This window comes from Phyllostomus hastatus, unplaced genomic scaffold, assembly GCF_019186645.2.
Source record: "Phyllostomus hastatus isolate PE091 unplaced genomic scaffold, TTU_PhHast_1.1 phas_contig_1, whole genome shotgun sequence".
Lineage (NCBI taxonomy): Eukaryota > Metazoa > Chordata > Mammalia > Chiroptera > Phyllostomidae > Phyllostomus > Phyllostomus hastatus.
The window spans coordinates 23,677,941-23,700,477 of NW_025333498.1; the positions used below are offsets into that span (position 1 = coordinate 23,677,941).

The 22,537-nt window shown below is 36.9% G+C and overlaps 1 protein-coding gene across 1 annotated transcript in view; it reads left to right on the forward strand.

Annotated features, from left to right (window-relative positions):
* The first annotated feature begins 3,009 nt into the window (after nucleotides 1–3,009).
* LOC123827779 (sodium channel protein type 1 subunit alpha-like) overlaps nucleotides 3,010–22,537 on the forward strand; it is a 112,217-nt gene continuing 92,689 nt past the window's right edge. The window contains 1 exon segment of the mRNA XM_045852276.1: nucleotides 3,010–3,235. The gene's annotated coding sequence lies outside the window, so the exon portion shown is untranslated.

Consider the following 22,537-nt stretch of genomic DNA (forward strand, 5'->3'; position numbering starts at 1 on the left):
ATTGGCCTTTTTTTGTTCTGAGTCTGTATCAGAACAGCCCTTTGTTCTCTTATGCCTAATGCTTTCAACATAACAAATAACCGTATTTCACAAAATAAGGTGGATTCTACCTACAGAGAAAACAAGAAAGACATTAGAGGAAAAGAATACATGATCTAAAATATTGGTAGAATTTTCTGTGTACAGATGGGAGGAAGGTTTGTCAAGAGAAGTAAAGACTGTGAACAAAGACACAGAGGTGGGAGGGCAGGGCACTGAAAGCAGTGCACCTTTCCATTGGTCTAAAGTGTCAGAGCAAGCTCTACAGTGGAGGGATATCGATCTGGGTTCTTCACTGGGGCACCCTCAGTATCTGGAAAGGTAGCTTGCATATATCAGAAACTTGAGGTAGTAAATAAATGAGGTACCAGGTACCCCCAAAATGGGTAGTATTTGATAGTTTTCAAGGGCAAGGGCTTTTGGATTCCTGCTGTGAATGAAATGGTTAGGACTTTACTGAGTAACAGATACCAAGTTCAAAGAAGCGAAAATGGGGGTTATTTTTGCCTACCATGGCACCCCAAATCAGGAAAGTATCTGGATCTTGGGAAGGACAGGAGCCAGAAATAGGAAGTCATTGAGAGTTTCCTGGCTCTTTTTGTCACTACTTCTTCCATACCTGCAAGATTCCTTTCTCTCCATGCCCTTGCCCATCTGGTCCCGAGTCTGCATTGAGAAGGAAAGCTGGACCTTACAGCTGCTAGAATCATATGTAGCAGTCCTCTTTGATTAGGTCAGGTGGTCGGACACCTCCCCTGCTCTGGTCCTCTCTAACCTGGAGCACAGGTTCATCTCTGGGGATCAGAGATGGAGAGCTATAGAGAAGACTGTTATGAGCAGACACTCAAAAAACTGAGGCCTGTCATTAGCAATTGGAAGGCATTAAAGCATGTGGTAAGGGGTGTTCTTACTTTTGATCTCATATGTCTAAACCATGAGTACTATTTACATGGTATGTGTTAGTCTAAAATTTTTAGAAAATGCATTCTCACATATTTTCCATTTCTTCATCTCTACATCCTGATAATAATTTACCAAATATTGGTCACCTGTCTCTCTAGTTCCTTTCAACACTGGTCTGACTGTACCAGAGACTGAGCAACACCACTTCCCAGACACTAAATAACTTTAATTAATGTGTTCATGCTACCTTAATTGGCCTTTGTGAAAGTGTAGATTTTTTTTATCTGGAACAGAAAGTGATTACTTAATTTCTTTCTTTTATATATAAGAAGTTGGGCTGTGAATAATTATAAACAAGGGTTAGTAAATGTTTTTCAAACATAGAAATAAGAATTACATTCTTGCAATTCTAGAACAAAAAAAAGGTAGATTTTTGAATATGTTGCAAAGAACTATTGATTTGAGGACCAAGAGCCCTAGTTTTACTGCTTTGCAAACTCTATGTGTGGCCTTGAGCCTTATTGATAAGGCTGAGAAAAACCTAAGAATTCCCAATTTTACAATGGAAATAACTATAATAATATTAATAGTAAATATCATGCTGTAGTAAAGAAAAAGAAAATATTAAAAATGATATCATTCAATAAATGGTAAACTTACAGTAACCAAAGGGGAAGTGGAAGAGGGATAATAAGGGATAGTAGAGGAAGGGCCGGCAAGGAACATGTATAAAGGACACATGGACAAAGCCAAAGGGGTATAGGTTCAAGGGTGGGAAGCGGAGATGGGTGGGGCAAGGGTGCATGGTGGGGTGAAAATGAAGACAGCTGTACTTGAACAACAATTTAAAAAAAAAAAACAGTAAACAGTCCTGGCTGTGTGGCTCAGTGGATTGAGTACCGGCCTGGGAACCAAAGGGTCACCAGTTCAATTCCCAGTCAGGACATATGCCTGGGTTGAGAAAAAAACAAAAGGTAAAACACCTGCCAGAATGGTTAACAATAAGTATGTTAGGTGGAAAACAACCAGGATGAAATATTTACTGCAAATTATTATGAATGACTATGTATCTATGTTTAATTGTGCATTTATGCATGACCAAATGTTAAAAAACTCTTTTCCATTTTAAAGTACAGTATATAAAATTATATAATATAGAAAATGACTCTCAATTTCTGGAATTATATATAGTTTCACATGGATTCTCCATTGTGTTAGGAAAACCCAATATATATGGCTTCTGCAATTCTATCAAGAGGTAATACCTCATTGTATTCAAAATTTTCTTACTACATGTTATTGTAATTAAGTTTTAGGTCATGTCCAAAAGATAGAGAAACATATTTTGGTAAAAAATAATAAAACCATAGGCATTTAGAGTGAGGAGATAGTCTAGTGTAACTTCTAATTAGAGGTGAAGATAATGGGGAAAATGTAAGTTTTCTTAGAAGGGTTCATTGACTGGCTCAAAGGCACATGGTAATTGTTGTTGAACTTGAAGTAAAACTCGCATCTTCTCACTCTGAACTGTTCATTATAACTCAGAGCCTAATATTTAAACACAATATTAAAAATGAGAAAAATTTTAAGATTTCCAATGGAAAACCATAAGTTTGTAATAAAGGACCACCCAGGTTTTTCTGGTGGAAAAGAAACACAAATAAAATTTTATTCACAAATTCTATAATTTATAAAGATTCGTAATAGGAGTAAATTAATACTTTTAAACAAAAATAAAATGGAAAAACAACACAAGTTATTTCGTATATTTGAAGATATATATATATTTAGTTTTCAACTTTTTAATCTTTGAGTCATTCGATGTTTGATATGATAGTCCAGCTAGAAATGAAGGAGAAACAAGAGGGAGGAATCATGAGAAAGTCAAAAGGAAAGGAGGAGGCTGAGAGAAAAGAGGTTGAGAAAGAACAGATGAATGTGGCCGATGAGAACATATTTAACATTGGGCCACTAGATGGTGATATAATGTAAGGTGCTACCTCGACTTTTTTTTTTTAAACAAGCTATTTGCTGATTTGTATTAGGTACCAGAGAGTGAGGCCAGGATGAAGCCGAGAGGATACTGCGGAGGTCTCTGGTGCATGTGTATCTGTGTGGCTGTGTGTATTTCTGTATGTGTGTTCTGTCCTGGTGAGACTGCAGCCCTTGTAACTACTTGGTCACCTTTTGCAAGAAGGAATCTGAACAATTGCAACTGAAGGCACGTTGTTATCATCTGGTCTCTGGGAGATGCAGCTCCTCACTGCAGATGGGTAATTTTCCTTTTTATCAGGTAAGCTATCTATCTGGTTGTTTCGTTGCCATGTTAGGCATATTCATTCCAATTATTCCTTTGGAAAAAGAGCCCATGGAAATACATTTTGGGCAAAGCAGGAAGTCCATTTTTGTCTGTGAATTCTAACTAACTATCCCCCTCCTCCCTCTGCCCCTTCTCCTCCACTTCCCCTCCCCCTCCTCTCTCAACCTTCTACCAACTGAAATCAGGTTTGTTTTGCGGTTCAGCATTTTGATACAAGATGCAATTCGTTGGCTTGAAATAGCTTGGAACCCGGCCAGATGGTGCCTTTGCTTGCTTTGATCCTTATTCAAGGTCTCCTTTGAAGCCCCCTCCTTCACTGGTGCTTTAGAACTGGACTAGCTGTGAATAGAGGTCATAGTGTTCTTAAGTAGGGAGCAAAAATTAGATCTCAGTGTTCAGCCCAGGAAGAGACGGCAGTGGGGTTGCTGCTGGATCCTAGCATTGCAGGGGTGTTCAGCCTCCTCAGGTAGAGGCTGGGTTTTAGAGGAGAAATGCCTCATGGCTTGGGCAAGACACAGGGCCAATGATTTATTCCCCCTAACTCCAACTGACCATGCTAAAAAAAAATAGAGAGAGAGCTTGAGGGAAGTGGGCAAGAACCTTTCTTCTGTAGAATGCTAAATGGGAAATATTAAGTTATTTTTAATTAGACAGAGGTCACTGTCAGCAATGATACTGCAGATGCTGTTCCATCCCCAGTGTGAACGGTCTTGATTTTCCAACTGGCACAAGAGATGCCTCTGGGTGGACAGGAGGCTTTTTTAAAGGGCTTCATTACCATGGATTCCCTCCCTCCTACCTGTTTGAGGCATGTGGTTAACGCCACCCCCATACCACGTTTACTTCTCATATTTCTTATTGTTCCCTTCAGTTCCTCACTGACAGGCATCACTCCTCTGTAACAAATCCATCCAAAGAGGGTGGCAAGTGCTTTTTCATGTATGATGAAACAACTAAAGCCAAGGCAGGGTAATATTCTGTCCATATGTGCATGTGACTAAATATTTCTGGGATGCAGTAGCAAACTTGCAAATTGCCAGCCACTGTTGTTATTACACTTAAAAATGTGGCTGCTTTTTCTATGGATTTACTGGTTCACGTGGTGTTTCTGATGCGCTAGTGTAGTAACAGAACACATTTATCTATAAAACACTTTAAATCATCCCAAGAGGATGTTGCCAAACAGAAATAGGAAAATTCCGTGCTGAGGTTGGTGATTCCTGCTTTAGGAGCAGTGGGTAGCTTACCTTTCCTATTTGCTGCAATACCTGGCATGCCAGGGTGATGCAACTGGAGCTTCTGCACGTTCACCGGGCGTCTGACACTTCCTTTCCCCTCCTCTGTGCGTTTGGGAAGCAGAATAACTATGGTGAAAAACTCCTGTAAACCTTCCTTTCGTGGTGGTTGCTTCTGTAATTCCTATCAAGCCATCACACGCACCCCTCTGTAGGAGCAGTGTTGCAATTTAGGCCTTCTTCCACAAAGCTCCTTGAAGAGATTTTTAGATGGTGTCTATTTTAGGAACATAATGTGTAGACAGGAATGGATGGCCACAGAGACTTACGGAAAACAATTTAGTGGAGAGGGTGAAGTAACATTATAAACCACTAGAACAGAGCAGAGTGGCTGGTTATGTATCACACCAACACAGCAGTGGAATTAGTTTCATTAAACTCACTGATACTCATTTGAGGACTTTTTTCTTCCCACTTGACATTGTTGTTCTGTTTTTCCAAATATCTCTTTAAGCAGTCAGCACATCCAGAATGTTCATACTGGTGAAAATAATTGGTTGGATTTTGCAGCTGATACTAATAGTCTCCATTTACTTGGCCCCACTTGCTGTGATATTTTCTATCTGGAGACTCAATTATTAGGGCAGTTTCCCTTTAAGGCATGGTTGAGAGGGTTTCTCCATCTATGGGAGGGGAGAGGAAGGCTCAATTGGAGGCCTAGTTAATTACACAGTATCCAAGGAGGCACTGGGGATCTCAGGAAGGATTCTGCCTTACCAAGCAGAGATACCAGAATGAAGGAAGAGACTAGAGCCCTAGAAGTAAACTCTTTGTCCACCAACAGAGGAAAACTCTGGAATTTTGCAGAGGAGTCCAGTAAGAAACATTCTACCTCTTTGTGTAGAGAGCACTGTCAAAGAACCCAGAGATTCAGGGAGAGAAAAAGCACCTTCTTTGGGGATTGAGGGGAAACCTGGGGCTTGTTTGGAGTTACTCCTATCACTTTACAGACCAGACAGTCCTCACCAGTTTATATGGGTATGTGCTTGACACATAATGGCATCTCTCCAAAATTTAGCCTGGTGGGGGGGGAGGGGGCATTCCAGGTATTTTCCTCTGTGTAGTTGTAGAGGCCAGTCCTGTCACTTCCTCCCTGTAAGTGCCAAGACGTGATCTTCCAGCTACCAGGGAAGGGGACAGGATGAGAAAGGAGAGGAGGGAGGGAGAATGCGAATCAGCAATCAAAGCTCTTGCAATCTTCAACTCAGGTTCAATGGGGCTGTTACTATGAAGTAATCACTTCCCTTTGAAATTCTGATTAGTCAATTAAGCACATTTCACAGCTCGGTTTAGATTATATTGGTATAGGGTAGAGGTGGGGAAGAGTTATTATAAGAGTAACTGTAGTCAGAAAAATAGTTAAGCCATATTCCCCCACACTGTGCTTTTCCAACTTTGGGGGGCCATGTTTTGAAGTTCACATTATTAATTATTGTATTTAACAAAGATGTATAGCATTTATTTGGTACCAGTCACTATTCTAAGCAGCTCTTGCAAATACTTTTTCATTTAATTCCATGAGGCAGGTGCTATTATTAACCTCAATTTATAGATGAGGAAACCAAGGCACAACGAGGGGAAGTTAACTCGCCCTTGGTCAGTTTGTTAGTGTCAGAGCCCAAACTGGAGCACAGGCAGTCTGGCTGCTGTGTTAGAGCTCTTGCCAGTCCTGTCGCTGGTGTGATGGTAGAGGCACAGCTGGCTTAGTTAGCCCTGATGCTCAGGACTCAGGTTGGTGCACTCTGCACCTGGCGGCTGTAATTTCATCTATTATCTTACATGCCGCAAATTACAAAACACTTTGGTTGGAATGATTTCCCTAAATCTACTAAATTCATTCATTAAACAGAAAGTATAAGTGCCCTCCTATAGTAAAGCACAGTCCCTATTCTAGCTACTGGAATATAATAAAATTCCTGCCTGCATGGTGATCTCAGTATAGTGATAGAGGTAGGCAATGGGCAAATTAATGTGTAATGAAATAATAGTGGATATATGTTCTTTGAAGAAAAATGTAGCAGGGTAAGGTAATAGTGAGGGCAAGAGGGGCAGAAAAAAAGACAATGTTACTGGACTAAAGAGGTCCATTTGTCTGTTCACATCAAAGCTCAATAAGACAAGAACAGGCATTTGCAGCACAGAAAGTAAGGGTTTATTTTTCGGAAGTGGCCGGTGCCAGAAGACTGGCGAGCTGATGGTAACAACCTGGCTCCCCAGGGGCTTCCCCTTCCCTGGGATGGGTTAAATCATTTATCCCGGTGACTAAGGGAGTTAGGGTTGTGCTCGGGTCATGGCTTCTACTGCCTGGTGGGCACTAGGGTAGGGGGTAGTTGATCAGTGCAGCAGGTCCTGATGTCAGTCGTGACTTCTGTTGTTGTTGCTTTTCTGGGCCTGGAGCTGAAACCCAACTAAAGCCTAGATGATATCTCCATGTTGACTGAAACTCTCCCCAGGGTGAACAGACCTCAGGCTTTGTTCCTAAGATTGTTTGATGTGGGTCAGAACCTCATTGTCCTGAGGGCTTAATACTTAAAGGAGTGGATATACAAGGGAGAGGGAGGCAGGTGAGTCAGGTGCTGGATGAGGCCAGTTTGAATCACAAGGAAAGAAAGGAGAAAAGGTCAGAAATGAAATTTCTACGCTGTTACAAAAATGCTGTTGAGGAGGCGCAGAAAGTGATTTTTTATCTGAATGAGGTGAGAGAAGAGCATTCTGGGCAGAGAAAAAGGAGGAAGCAAAAGGCCCCAAAGGGCACAGCGTCTCACGGGTATAAGGAACAGCACCTGTTTTGTGAGCAATCACGAGAGCAGATGAAATAGGTGACTGGCTCAATCCATGGAGTTGGCGTGTGTCTTCTAACTAATCCTGGCTTTTACAAAAAACAAATCAAGGAGCAATTTAAGTCTTATATTTAATGGTGACAAGTTCCTAGGTTTAAAAAAAACAGTCATTTTCACACACAAAGTTTTAACAGTTTTTGTAAAGTTCTTTAAAAAGTGCTACGATTCCTGGAATACAGTGAAACAGACTGAAAAGTGTTTAAAAGACACTTGAATGTAAAAAGGTCTGCTTGAATGAAATTATTGATTAGACTGCTGCAGTTACCAGTTGAGATAAAAACAGCCCCCGTGACCCAGTCGGTCTTACTTGCACTCGAGGTCTTAGCCTGAAGTGATTGAACGGAGAAGGCAGAACACAGCAGACACTGAGGGTGGAAACCAGGCTGTGAGTCTCTGGAGTGGTCAGGGCACAGCAGGCCTGACCTTTATGTTTATGTAATATGTTATTAGGCCTGATCTAATATGTTTATGAATATTATTAATATTAATTTGATTTCAAAGTAATATGGTAAAGTACAAACATTAGCTTTCATTTTTGTCTGTATTAAACCTTGTTATATTTCTGTTCATTCAAAATTTACATTCTGATTATTATTTTTTTATCTTTTCTGGCTATTTGCTCCCACTCCTTCTCAGTTACCTACCAACCTGCTAGTTCCTGTCTAGCAAATGTGAGTTTCTATTCTTAGACCTTGGGTCTTATTTTATCCCTATAAGTGGTCAAAAGTTGATCTCTCATAGGGTCTATTCCTCCTTTGGTGCTCCATCTACAACCTTGGCTTTAATTTTGATGAAGGCTCTATAATCTTTGGCTTTAATTTTTTTCCTTTGTCACTTGTGTTTTTGATATTATATATAAGAGACCCTTGCCCAATCCAAAGTCATGAAAATTTACTTTTATCTTTTTTTCTGGAAGTTTTATAGCTTTACCACTTAGATTTAGGTCTGTGATCCATTCTGAGCCATTTTTTATGTATAATGTGAGGAAGGGGTCTAACTTCATTCTTTCACATGTTGGTATCCAATTGTCCTAGCACTGTTTATTTAAAAGGCTGTTCTTCCCCCATTGAATTGCCTTGTTCATGTTGTTGGCCATGCCGTATTTATGCACATCTATGTTTTAGCAAGCTACTTTAGCAATACATTTATACACTGGGTGCTAGGGACAACTTTATTATTTAGGAAAAGACCAGTGATAGTCTCCTTTTTCTGAGAATCTGCATAAGTTTAAAGTAAGAGAGTATTGACCTAAATGCCCTTAACTGTTAAACAGTTTTTTGACCTAACTTCATGTCAAAAATTTTAATTGAAATTATATTCATGTTTTACTCTACTGGAAGTTTAAGATGATAATGATGTGCAGTTCAGTAATGAGCTAATTTTTTAGAGAAGGATTACTATTTCAAAGAAACATGTCTACTGTATTGTACCTGCTTTCCTAAACTTATACATACATTAACCACATTCTTTTTGATATACATGGCTAGTCTGCTTTGTTTCATAAACATCATTGGAGGGAAACAATAGGACTTAACATAGGGGAATTCCATTCGAGTAGGTCTGGTTGTTTCATTAGCTTTCTGGGGCTGACATACACAATATCATAGAATGGATAGCTTAAGAAATAGAAAAAGTCCAAAATCAAGATGTTTGCAAGTTTGCTTTCTTCAGAGGCCTCTCTTCTGGGCTTGCCGATGGCAGCATTCTCAATGTGTCCTCACATATTTTTTTTCTGTGTATGTGTGTGTGTGTGCATCCCTGCTGTCTTTTTTGTATCCAAATTTTCTCTTCTTATAAGGACAACAGTCAGATTGTAACAGTCAGATTGTAACCACTCTAATAGCCTCATTCTACATTAATCACCTCTTTAAAGACTCTATCTCCAAATATAGTCACATTCTGAGATAATATGGATTAGAACTTCGTCATATGAATTTTGAAGGGATCACAATTAAGTCCATAGCAGTTGTCTTTGGCTATACTTGTGATTGCTAAAATAATAAGCATGAAGATTGAAACTGATAAGTCATTTTTTGTTGTTAATAAAACTATTGTTATACTGTGGTGGTTTTTCATTATTTATGACTCCCTCCTACTGGGTAATATAGAGTTGTCTGTGTATTTGTTAATAGTCCACTGAAGGCAGTTAATTAGATTTGTATTAAAGAGTCATGATGAATAACAAAATGATAAGTGAAATGGTAGTGACATTGATATCACTTGTACACCTCTAATGTCATGTTTATATTTATAATCTATGACAAGTTTACTGACCTAAGGCTCATATTTGTTTCAATGAGAAAAGTGACAAAACCATATAAAATATTGGGTAGTTGTGAGGAACGTGTAAATAAAATAATTAATTTCAAAGTGTTTTAATAAGCAACTGAAACAGGTTAATTTAAACATAAAAGCAATGTTTGTAAAGTGATTACGGCTCACAGAGTTGAGGGCCCTAAAATCTAGACACTGGAAATGGTAAGAGTAAGGAGAGCTGGGATAGTCAGGTAGCCTAGATTTTGGACATTTTGGCAGTTTCTGCAAGGTGTTGCCATCTCCTGAAATGAATCAATTCTGTTGCTTTTGGGATTTTTTTTGACATTAAGCTTGAAAATTAAAATGCTAGGAAGTGAGTGTCTGGTAGTCAAGTTTGGATTATGAGCTTGTACTGGGCCCCTTGTCTGACAGTCCCACAAAACTAGTTCCTGACTTGGGAGGAGTAATTCCGCCCAAACAAAACTGAAAATGGTCTACATACACAATGTTAGTAAACATCAACCTCAGAATGAGAACACTAAAAGACAAAAACAAACATACCTGTAAATACTAACAGCATGCACATAAATTTTTAAACTATATAAAACTAATCAAATTGACAACATCAAGTTATAAACTCACCAATGTTAGCAAATGTAATGACAACAAGAGTAAATGACAGGGTTGAGCCAGAGGTGGCAGAGTGGAGCAGTGAGAGTAGTTAGTATATGTTGCATTTGGAGATGTGAATTATTTGTGTTTAGGGTGTAGTGGGAGGAATCTGTGTGTAGGGAAGTAAATGGTTAATGACAAGGCTTAGATAACAATATCTGGCTTATTTTTAAGCAGTTATTAATAATTTAAAAAATAAAAAATATTAAATAAAAAAAGAAATCAGAGTTCAGGGTTTTTCATTACTTATTCAGAGAAAAGGGAAAACTAAGAGAATTCTGTTACACAAAATATTCCAATCTAAGAAAGTCAGTGAATTTGAAAACCCTGGAAAGGGTTACTTTGAGACTTGACAAATGCTACCAGGCAGCAGTTTTGATATTACCCTGGAATGTGATATGCCATTTAAAAGGCCAGTGGTATTTTGGACTATGTATGTCAGTTTTTGAGGACAAAACCAGAGAGGCAACAGACTGGTTTCAGGTCTAGAGCACCATAATTTCAATGGTACCTGAGCCTTGGTATTTTAGGCATTGGGTGATTTGAGGAGTCTGAAAGATTTCACACCTTAAAGCATTTGGAGGATTGTAGATCAACCTGTGTGAATGAAGCCAAGAGTATCCTTTGAAGAAATTCCAAAAAAGGAAGTGTAAATATAGTGAGTAAGTTAAATAGAAGCAAGCAAAGAAAAACAAATAAGGGGGATCTCCTAAAACTCTCTATGGAATAACAAAGAATGGAATCACAATTCTCTCTTCTCTGGGGCCAAACCTTATCTTATTGCTATCCTTTACTCTTTTTATTTTTTCATTCCGAGGCATTTTGTTTTACCCTCTGTTTTTTTTTTCCATTTCATTTCTAACTCTTCTTCTGCTGAGTGGGTTATGTACAAATTTTCCACAGTTGTGTTCTCCTGTGTTCATAGTCTTTGATGCATAAGGAATATAATCCAAGAAATAAAAAATTATTAACATGATTTCTGCAGCTATTTTCCAAGCATGGTCCACAGACCACCTTGAATTCCCTTGAAACCTTTTAGGGAGTTCATCACATCAAAACAATCTTCATAATTACACAAGCACATTTGTTTGCCTTTTTCACTTAATTGACATTTGCACTTATGGTGCAAGAACACTTAAAACTCCTAGATTTAACACCTTAATATTTGTCAAGACAGTAAAACCAAACCTAGTAGTAGCCATGGTAGTCTTCACTGTCATTCACTCCCAGTACAAATAACTCAGTAAATAAATAAAATTAAAAGCCAGTTTTACTAAAGAAATGTCTTTGATGGAGCAGTAAAATGTATTAATGCTATTTCATCTAGACATGCATGTACACATTTTAAGTATTCTGTGTGCTGAAATGGAAAATACAGATAAAAACATACCTGTCACATGACAAAGTATGATGATAGTTGACTCAAAAATAAACAACAGAAAAAACATATGCAGTTGTTTGAGTTGCGTGCTGAACTAGCTGCTTTTCTATGATACACATTTTTATTTGAAAGAATGACTGACAATTAAATTGTGGTTATTCAGACTTGGTTATTTGACAGATGATTTTTTTGAAAATGAATGAAGTAAGCCTGTCATTAAGAAAAATAACAGACAGCATTTGTTACCAGTGACAACATTTGAACTTTCAAGAGAAAGATGAGAATTTTGGAAAACTTGTATCTGTCACCATGAGCTCAACAGCTTCTCAAAATTCAAAGGATCTTCTGACTCCATTAAGAGTGATGTTAGCAAATGGATGATGGAATAATGAAATAGTTCATCATTTCAAAGATCTACATAATTCAGTCAACTGATATTTTACAAATGAGCAATGGATAATGATACAAAATCATGCATGGGTAATAGATCCATTCAAAGTGCAACATAAATTAATAGATTTTAATGTAGCAGAGATGAGTTTATTGATTGTTTTTCAAATTCTACTTGTCCAGTTTTGGTAGACCATCAGAGATGACTATTCTCAATTATGTGAAAGGGCTATTAAAATTTCTCAATTACATATCTATGTGATGCCAGATTTTCCTCAACAAACATAAATCATAATAGAATTTATGCAGAAACAGATTTAAGGTAATAGTCATTTTATAAAGAATAATCATTTTTGACTTCATTCAGATATTATCATTATTTTTACAAAATTCTCAACTTCTTGAAACATTAAGAAAAGTAATGGATACAGATCAATATACTCTGATTCATAAAAAAAAGTAAGGGAATCAAATAATTATCACTGCTGACATGATTATCATTGTGGTGTTAGCTTCTTTTATAGTTCAGTGCTTTTTAGTGTATTTACAGAGTTGTGCAGCCATCACTACAACTTGATTTTAGAACATGTCCATCAAGCTGAAAAACAACATAATGCCCATTTGTAGTCACTTCTCACTCCCATTCTCAGCTGGGGGCACCATCATTTAATTTGTCTTCATATGTTTGCCTTTTGATATTTCATATGAATGGAATCATGCAACACATCATCTCTTGCATCTTGCTTCTTTCACTTATTAACATATCTTTGAGGCTCATCCATGTTGCAGCATGTGTCAGTACTTTATTATTTTTAATTTACCAGAAATAATTATCCATTATGGATATATTATATCCATTATATGGATATAATGAACATTTTGTTTATCCATTCACCAATTAATGGATATTTGGGAGGTTTCTACTTTTTGTCCATTATGAATAGGCTGTATGAGTATTCCCATACAAGTTTTTGTATGTGTGTATATTTTCCTTTCCCTTGGTTAGATTTTCAGGAGTGAAATTACCAAGTCATATAATAGACTTATGTAAGATTGTGAGAACCTGTCACAGTGTCTTCCAAAGTGGCTGTACCACTTTACATTCCCACCAGCAATGTATGAGGGTTCCAGTTTCTCCGCATTCTCAACATTTGTTATTATCTGTCTTTTTGATGATTGTAATTCTGGTGGGTGTGGTGTGGTATCTCACTGTGGATATTTTTAGTCCTCACCCAAGGATATGTTTGTTGCTTTTATTTTTTATTATGTTTTCTTACTGTTGAAACTTACAGATATCCCCCACTTTTCCCCTTTTACTTCCTCCACCAAACCCCTGCCCCACCAAGCCTTCACCACATTGTTGTCTTTGCCTATTGGCTATGCATATATGCATATATGTTCTTCGGCTAATCTCTTCTAGTACCCCCTCCTTCCCTCCCTTCAGAGATCTGTCAGTCTGTCCCATGTATCCATGCCTCTGGTTTTATTTTGTTCATCAGATTCTATATATGAGTGAGATCTTATGGTATTTGTCTTTCTCTGACTGACTTATTTTGCTTAGCATAATATTCTGCAGATCCATCCATGCTGTTGCAAAGGGTAGGAGATCCTTCTTTTTTCTACTGCGTAGAAATCCATTGTGTAAATGTATCACACCATTTTTATCCACTCATCTACTGATGGACACTTAGGCTGTTTCCAGACCTTGGCTATTGTAAATAACACTGCTATGAACATAAAGGAAGGGGGAGAGAGAGACAGAGACAGAGAGAAACAGAAGCATAAATTTTTGTTTTACTTATCTATGCATTCATTGGCTGACTCTCGCATGTGCCCTGACTGGCAATCCGACATGCAAACCAGGAGTGTTTGGAGGGCACTCCAACCAACTGAACTACCCAACCAGAGTATTACTCATATTTTTCAAACAATATTATAGCTTTAGCTTTAATATTTATATCAATGATGTATTTTGAACTTATTTTTGTATGGTATTATGCATGGTTCCAAATTCTTCCTTTTACATGAAAATACCCAGTTTTTCCAGCTCCAATTGTTGAAAAATTATTTTATCATTGAATTGTCTTGGTATCTTTTGTGAAAACTGTTGACTAATGTCCTATTAGTTGCTAATCAAAAACTCAGCTGATAATAGTTCTTATCAAAATTGTGTTTTCTTCTTATGTACTAAAGAAAAAATCAGAATAAGAACCACTGCTACTTCCATATGTGTGTGTATGTCAGATATCTAAATATTAAAAAACTATATGATCACTATAAAATTGAGACCCTCCAATAAATAATCCATTTCACCATACAATATCCTTTACTCTAAAATGTTCTGTATTTTAAGTTTTGATTTTGTTATAGCTGTTGGAGTTTAAACTATTGTTCTTTGAACTTTATTGATTAATTCAGCAACTGTTTATTGCATGCCTTTCATGAATAAAGCACTCTTCATAGGGAAGAATAAAGATATATGCTGCTCTCAAAGTGCTTGTGGATTAAAACAGAAAATGAAACATTCAAAGGTAAATATCATGGGAGGTAAAAGGTAGTGTGAGAGTTGCAGATGAATGTTTATTCAGATTTAAAGATGATGTGCTCTTTGTTTTGGAAAAATGCCAGTAGATGAAGGGATTAACAGTCTATATGACAGCAAATTTGGATCCACATTGGGCTGTAAAAGTAGTCAAGGGGTTCACAAAGAATAAGCACTAAGTATCTGATTGATGGAGTTAAATGAAATATATGGAGCTATTAAGTAGTATGGTCTGCAATAAAAATAATGATGAAGAACAATATTCATTGTATAAGTGTTCACATTCTACAAGTCTCTGGAACATAACCTAAAATCAAGAATTAAATATAAAAGCTTTTGAACATCCAAATATCTTTTCATATCCCTTGTTTCAAAATGAAATCTAGGTGAACTCACATATAATTATTTTTTAATGGATTCCCATTAGAAACAGGTCTTTAAAACCCTGGCATTTGGAAAGAGCAAAGTAGTAGAGACTAGAGGTTGAGGTGGAGATGGATGAAGATTTCTAGAATCAGGCATTCCATTCTAGGCAAGAAGGGAAGAGAACAACTAAAAGTTGAAGCAAAATATAATTACTGTATACTTGTAAGATATTAAACAATAAGACAAAAAAAGTATATAGCATTTTTAGGAGACTTCTGTCAGTAATTGCAAAAGTACAAAGTTTTGTTCTAGTGATAAACTGCATGAAAAGGCAAATTTGGGGGGGTTGTCTTTGAGAAAAGTGATTAAAGGAGCTTTAGGAATGTCATCTTAACTAAATATCCTTAAATATCTTAAAAATAAGAAAGCAAAGAAAAACTATAAAAATCATACTTATATTGAAATGGATAGTCACCAAAAATAGTACAGATAAAGATCACTATGTGTCTTGGCTGGACAGCTCAGCTGGTTAGAGTGTCATCCCCATACACCAAGGTTGCAGGTTCAGTCCTCGGTCAGGGCACATACAAGAATCAACCAATAAATGCATAAATAAAGGGAAAAACAAATCAATTTCTCTCTCTCTGCATCTGTCTCTCTTTCTCAAGTCAATCAATCAATCAATATATAAATAAAAATAATAGATATCACTTATCTGTGCTTCAGGGAAGCTTTTGCATATCTGTACATGATCTTTCATCATTGATTCCCAACTTGTATCTCAGAATTATGAAAGATCACCACACACAAAAAGTTAAACTTTAGTGTCTGTTGATGGTAACAATACACATTGTCAAAAAGTTTTCTATGAAAGAATGTGTATTATAAATACTACCATATATATACCTTTAAAAAGATTATGGTATGAATATGCATAAGACATGTATTCAGTATGAAACAAAAGCTGGAATGGGCATTATATATTCTTGTGATCTTTAGAATAGCTCTGAAGTTGACTTCCTGCAAACATTGGTCTGAGTCACATTGCTATTAGGGGGATGTGCAAGTGATTCAGAATGGTTAACAATGATTTCATGATATCCTGGAGAAACATAGCAATTACACTTTATTGAAATCAATCCAGAGAATATTACTGTTGAATAACTTTTTACTGACCTAGATGTTGAAATTGACAATAAAAGTTTAAGTGGTATGTAGGAAATGATAGTAATAGCTCTGAGGGATATAGGAAGCTGAATCCCCTTGAAACTTTTAGAAACTGGTTCATTAAGCCAAGAGGGACTCTAGTGTGTAAAGTTCTGACAAAGTGTGGTATATTGTAAATAAAAAACATTATGCAAAGAACAAGGTAGTGGAAAACCTAGTCACAAGTTGGTGGAATCAACAAGGCCCTTTTGTTTAATAGTAAATCAACAAATACATTGTTTCTGATTAAGTGCAGGAAGAATAGAAGAATCATAGGATATTTTTACATGCAAAGATCAATTTTTATCATTTCAATCTTTTCTTAAAATTGTCAAATTTATTTATGTAAAGATACAGGCTGAATAAAAAGAGATATCCTATTACTAAAAGATGACAGTCATTTGTACTAAGGAAAATGGATGCAAAAGTCGAGCATCATTTCTATGCTATTTTATTACCATTTTTCTATTGGAGTGTCTAAGCAGATTAGTGACATGGGGAAGAAACCAGAAAGGAATAAATGAACAATGCAAATAATTATATAGTATTCATGATACTGGGCTGAAAACTTTTCATTTTGGTAAAGAGAAAACAAAGGGAGACAGTACCTACCTTTAAGTGTATGCAAGTTTGTCTCTAGGAGAATACCAGATTGCATCTTTTATCACCAGAAAGATAACTCGCTGGCAATGGGCATATATTGTAGCAACAGAAAGCTTCATTTGGTTTATTTCTTTTCTACTTCCAAAAATGATTTGATCTGAATTACAATATCAAATGCAGTATAAATCAAAATAATAAAGAACAAAAAGCCAAAAAGCATGACAAAGTTGTTGCTAGGTGCTGAAGTATAATAGTGTTGTTGGACCTTGAGTTTAGCTTTGCACCTCTAACCCCTAAAGGGACAGGGTGGGGGAACATGGTGGGTTACATAGACCATTGTCTGCCCAGGAAAGCTGATGATTAAAGGGAGCACACTGCCAGTCTCTGATTATGTAACTTAGCATAGTTGCAGTTTAATAGTTTCTTTGGTGATTGATTGATTGGCCGATTGGTATTTAATGATCTTTTTTATTTTTTGTTAAATTCTATTCTACTACATGTATGCCTAGCAACTATAGGCCTGTGCCAACTGAATAGAAATTTCTGGTATTCTTACCATATCCAGCTTATTTTCTGGCTCCACTTTGAAACATAAAACACTAGATATTTTTATACCAAGATTCTTTGAATTTTGAAGTGCCATATTCTGAATGTTTGTCCTTATTTCTGCCAAAAGATTATATAACATGTAAAGCTGTGACTTTATGTAGAAAATAAATTTGGCACAATTTAATATTATGAGCACAACTTAGTGTCAGCTGTACTAAAACTGGTTCTCTCTGGCAGATATTATACAAGATCTAAATTGATCATTTAAAAGAACACTTTCAACCACTCAACTCATTCTGCAGGTCAGAGCTTCTAGGGGTAGGCTATGCATCTGACAGACCTATCAGTATACCATTCTCCTCAAAATCAGTCATCCTCCAAATGTTATTCTTTTTAATGTTTAAGGTGCAATAATAGTGGCTGTCTTTTTTTTTTCCGGGTAACAATTTTTTTCCATCCTTTCTTACATAGAACTCCGAGATTTCAACTAAATATATGTCCAAGTGCTTGAAATTATATTAACGACTATTTTTGAGGAAGATATGTCCTGGAAGGATTCTTTTAGACTACTATTATGAAAAAGTAGATCACTCTATTTCTCAGTGAGAAAACATGTATGGACAATAAATGATTCAAATAAAATATCAGCCTTACTGCCTGAATTTCTGGTTTTAAAAAAGAGCACTGAACTGTGGAACAATAGACCCAAATGCAAATGTCAAACTTCCCACAAACTCTCAGAGTGGGGCTAGTGTGTTCATCTGTGATTCGTAACTCTCTTGAAGCCCCATTTTTTTCCTCTGTAAATTGGGCAGTTAAAATTTAAGAACCTTTATGAATGAGCCCTTTTACATTTTTTAAAATTTTGGCCAGGGAACACTGACCAAATTTCAAGAAATAAAAAGACACTCAAGCCAGTATAAGTAAAATTGGTTATGTACTGTAAGAATACAATCAGAAATCCCATTGACCAAAACAGCTAAGCCATGAAGAGCTTGAAAAGGCACTGAGAAGTCAAGAACCAGATCAGAACAGCCCACGTTTTCTCAGTGGTTGCACACTCACTTTCTGTTTCTGCTTATCTCTCTTTTTCTGTTTTGGCTGGTGTCCTCTGCTTGCTCATGGCTAGATATCACTTTCCCAGCCTCAACTTTAGATCACTCAGTTCAGGTTCCCACAACATTCTGACTCACTCAGTCTTACTCCAGTGTAAATATTCCCCAGAAAGAGAATGGTCTTGGCTCAGTTAAGCTTAGGGATTGGTTCCCCCATGGTGTGTCTTAATTTAACCTGTCAGGCTCTGGTCATGGGAATGGGATGGGAATGTGAGGGATACATGCACGGTTTTCTAGGCTCATCTTTCAGCATGAATTACACATGGGGCACAATTTCCACAAATATATTTAGGCACTCCTAAAGTGTGTTCAATCATTCACATTTTATAAATGATAGAATTGAAGCTGAGAGAGATCAAGAAGCTATTTAACTATCACCGTTTTATTAAGAATTAGAACCAAAATTTGATCTGGGATATTCTTGTTTAAATGTAGTGATTGTAACACCAAACCTTCATTGGTAAGAAAATAAATCTCTGGGTCAAAAATGATCCCTTCTGACATTTAAATGAATCGAATCATCAATTTATCTCTAATCAACAAACCAGTATTTACATGAATTAACTAAATTCCTTAGGTACCAAAAGCTTGTTTTTGATATTTGTTAAGGGTGCTTCACTCAGTCCATTCTTCTATACCATTGTTTCTCAATATTTGCCCATTGGTGAAGTACAGGCCCTATGTTCTAATCACCTGGACAGATTGTGGGCCCAACTTAAGAGCTCTAAAACCAACTCTTGGGGTGGGACCCTAGACTATGCATTTTCAAAGAGCTTCCTAGACGATTTTTATGAATGCAGTAGTTTACATCCTCAAAGTTCAGTGTTCGTTAGAAAAACAACAAGCAATATGCCATATAATTTTAGTTCACCAGTATAAAAATCTATACTTAATTACAATTTTATGTCACATTCTTGGATTTCTTTTCTTTTAAGATTTTATTTATTTATTTTTAGAGAGAGTGGAAAGGAAAGAGAAAGAGAAGGAAAGAAATATTGATGTGAGAGAGAAGCATCAATTGGTTGCCTTTCATATGCACCTCAACTGGGGATCAAACCTACAACCTAGGCATGTACCCTGACCAAGAATCAAACTGGTGACCTTTCACTTTGTGGACAACATCCAGCCAACTGAGCCACATCAGTCAGGGCACACTCTTGGATTTCAGAGAAAGGAGAATTTTTATCTGAATGAACTCTGAAAATTTCATTGTGGCCGTATGTTTTAGTTCTGTTTGTTTGGTGATAACAAGTGTGTTAGAATAAGATGGGAGAGAAGTGATGTTACTATCTTATGACCTGTGCACTGAGCAGATGGCCTAGGATAAGCCACTGATTATGAATTCATACACTCATTCATTCATTCATTCATTCATTTAAAGAAACATTTACCAGACACAGTGTAGCAGACATTTTGGTTCTCGAATGTAATTATGCATATATTTCTGGGGGAGTTGGAGGAGAATATAGGACTCAAAAGACTGCGTTGATTTAGTTCTTATTGAATATTTGCACGATTTGCCTTTTCCTTAATGCTGAAGTTGTCTTTTCTCCTTCCTCTTTGGAGGAAAAACAAATAATGGAGCAGCAGTAAAAAGGGTCTTGACTTGCTTATGCAGCTGGCAAGATTTGTCAGTTTATGAAAATGCTGAGTGCTGAGTAATGCCTCAAAATGTAACAGGACAGTCAGCCCCTTCTCTGCAGCTCAGTTAATGTCTTCTACCAGTGCTGTTTAGTCCCTGATGCTTTCATAGCCCTGCTTCTAAGCTGAAAACGAACCTCAGACTAAATAAATCATACAATAAATTCAGCACCCATTTCATTCTTCAAATCAGTAGCATCGAAGTCCCTCTTGTAAGGCCCTTCTGCTTTGGTTACTAGATAGGTTAAATATTTAAAAGTGCCATGTCTCTAATTTCTAAAACTTGCTGGACAATTTCCCAAGGTAAATAAATTCTCGTGGCCAGTGTTTAAAGGAATTAATGTTAGATTAGTTATGTAGGATTTAAAAAAGAAAAAGGAAAAGAAAACCTCTTTTTTGTCTCAGCGGAAAGCAAGCTGTGCCACTCTGGAAAGAAATGGTTTCTCTCCAACTCCCTGCAGTATCTCTCTACTGCATCAGGATGTAGCTGCAAAGCTCTGCGTTGTATACCTTCCCCCATGACGTGATCGGTTTAGTGCTTTCCCATAAAAATCATTGTTCAAGAGTGGACAAAAAATAAAAATTTAATGCAGGTTAGCTCATTATGGCCTGACATGTTTCGTGTAGCCTGTGGTGCAATAAAATGTTAGTATCTGAAGTAGAATGTAGTTGTAATTTGAGTAATTTGGGTAAAGTGTGTTATCGTAAACACAAATCTTAGGAAAATGAAATATTAAACAGATTATTTGATTAAGAGTAGCAAATATCAATATGAATAAATAATATAAAATATTAGATTTTGGAATTTATAATATGTTTGGGAGATTTTGGTTAAAACATGAATTTTAATGAGCAATTGTCCAAAATATGAACCAAAATATTTGGAGGGTCTGTCAAATACATACTACTCTTTTGGGTGTTATTGGAGGTAAAGAAAAAAAAAGACTTGTAACTATGTCATATGTACAACATAGTTACATTTTATACAAAAAAGTCTGTCTCCCACCCAGTGAGTAGTCAAGACAAAACCGCTGACCCTTGAATAACGTGGGGTTGGGTGTTCCAACCCCCCCCCCCCGCAGTCAAAAATCCATGTGTAGCCTTTGACTCCCCCAAAACTTAACTACTAATAGCCTACTGTTGACAGGAAGCCTTACTAATACACGCCCGATTAACACACATCTTGTATGTTATATGCATGTTACATGCATGTCCAGAAGGTTTCCAGCCACATAATATGAAAAAGAGACATTTATTGAAGAAGATAAACGATACAAGAAATGTTGTGTATAGGACAATGACACCTCAGTCCCCTTCAAAGCAGGCACCTCGGGACCTCACGCAGTTCTTCCAGTCACCACCAGATACCCTGTCTTATTTTCCTGAATCTCTTAAACAATCTGAAATCTCCTCCCTTTCAAAGATGATTTTAATTTTGGAAAAATCCAGAAGTCACTAGGCACCAAATCTGGGCTGTCTGGGGGTTTTGCCAAAAAACTCTGCGCAAGATATGATGCATGAGTGGGCACATTGTCATGATGAAGCTGCCAATCACCACTTGCTCATAGCTGCAGCCTTCTGAATTATCCAAATTTCTATGGAGGAATGTTCAAGATTAATGCAAAATTTGATGCAGAGTACTTCTACTCACTCAGTCATTTTGAATGCAACAGCCACACAGTACACATGCTCACTCAATGGCTTCTACTGTCCCCACTGTCTAGTACAGTGACATCGTCATTGTTCATGCATGTATATTCCAGTCCGCTCTCCTCGACTGCCAGTTTACATCAGTGACGCTAAATTGTTATCATTACATTAACAATGGCTGGACTTTTTCCAGACGAATCTAGTATTCCTAAAGAGCTCTGTCTAGCCATCCCTCTACCATTCATCTTGTCAAGAAACATTTATTGTTTCTGTTGGGCCAGGAACTGTTCTGAGTCTTCTGAAATGGAACTAGGATAACACAGCTGCTTTTTTCACTTCAGAGGTGGGTTGATATTTAACAAGTTCATTGTACTTCCTAGGTAGCACAAAGACAGAGCTTTAAATGCTGGGGGTAAAAAAAAAAAAACTTCCATGTTTTATCTGAGAACACTGCTTTATACACTGAAGTTCATAGGAAACATTATCAGCAAGGTTGTTGTATATTAAGTAAATTGTGTTTTTTTCATATATTGTTCCTTTAATCCATCAAACATGGAGCTAAGGAAGTCAAAGGTAGGAGTTTGGTTTGTTTCATGGTAACATTGAGTTTCTAACCACCAGCATTCATCTGGATACTGTGTGGAAAGATGACAGTGAACATGTATCTTCACTACTTAGAAAGGAAGCTTTTTTTCCCCTGGAAAGACAGCCCCTGCTCTGTGACCCAGTCATAGGACACACAAATGCAGTACTCATTTACCCTTTGTAA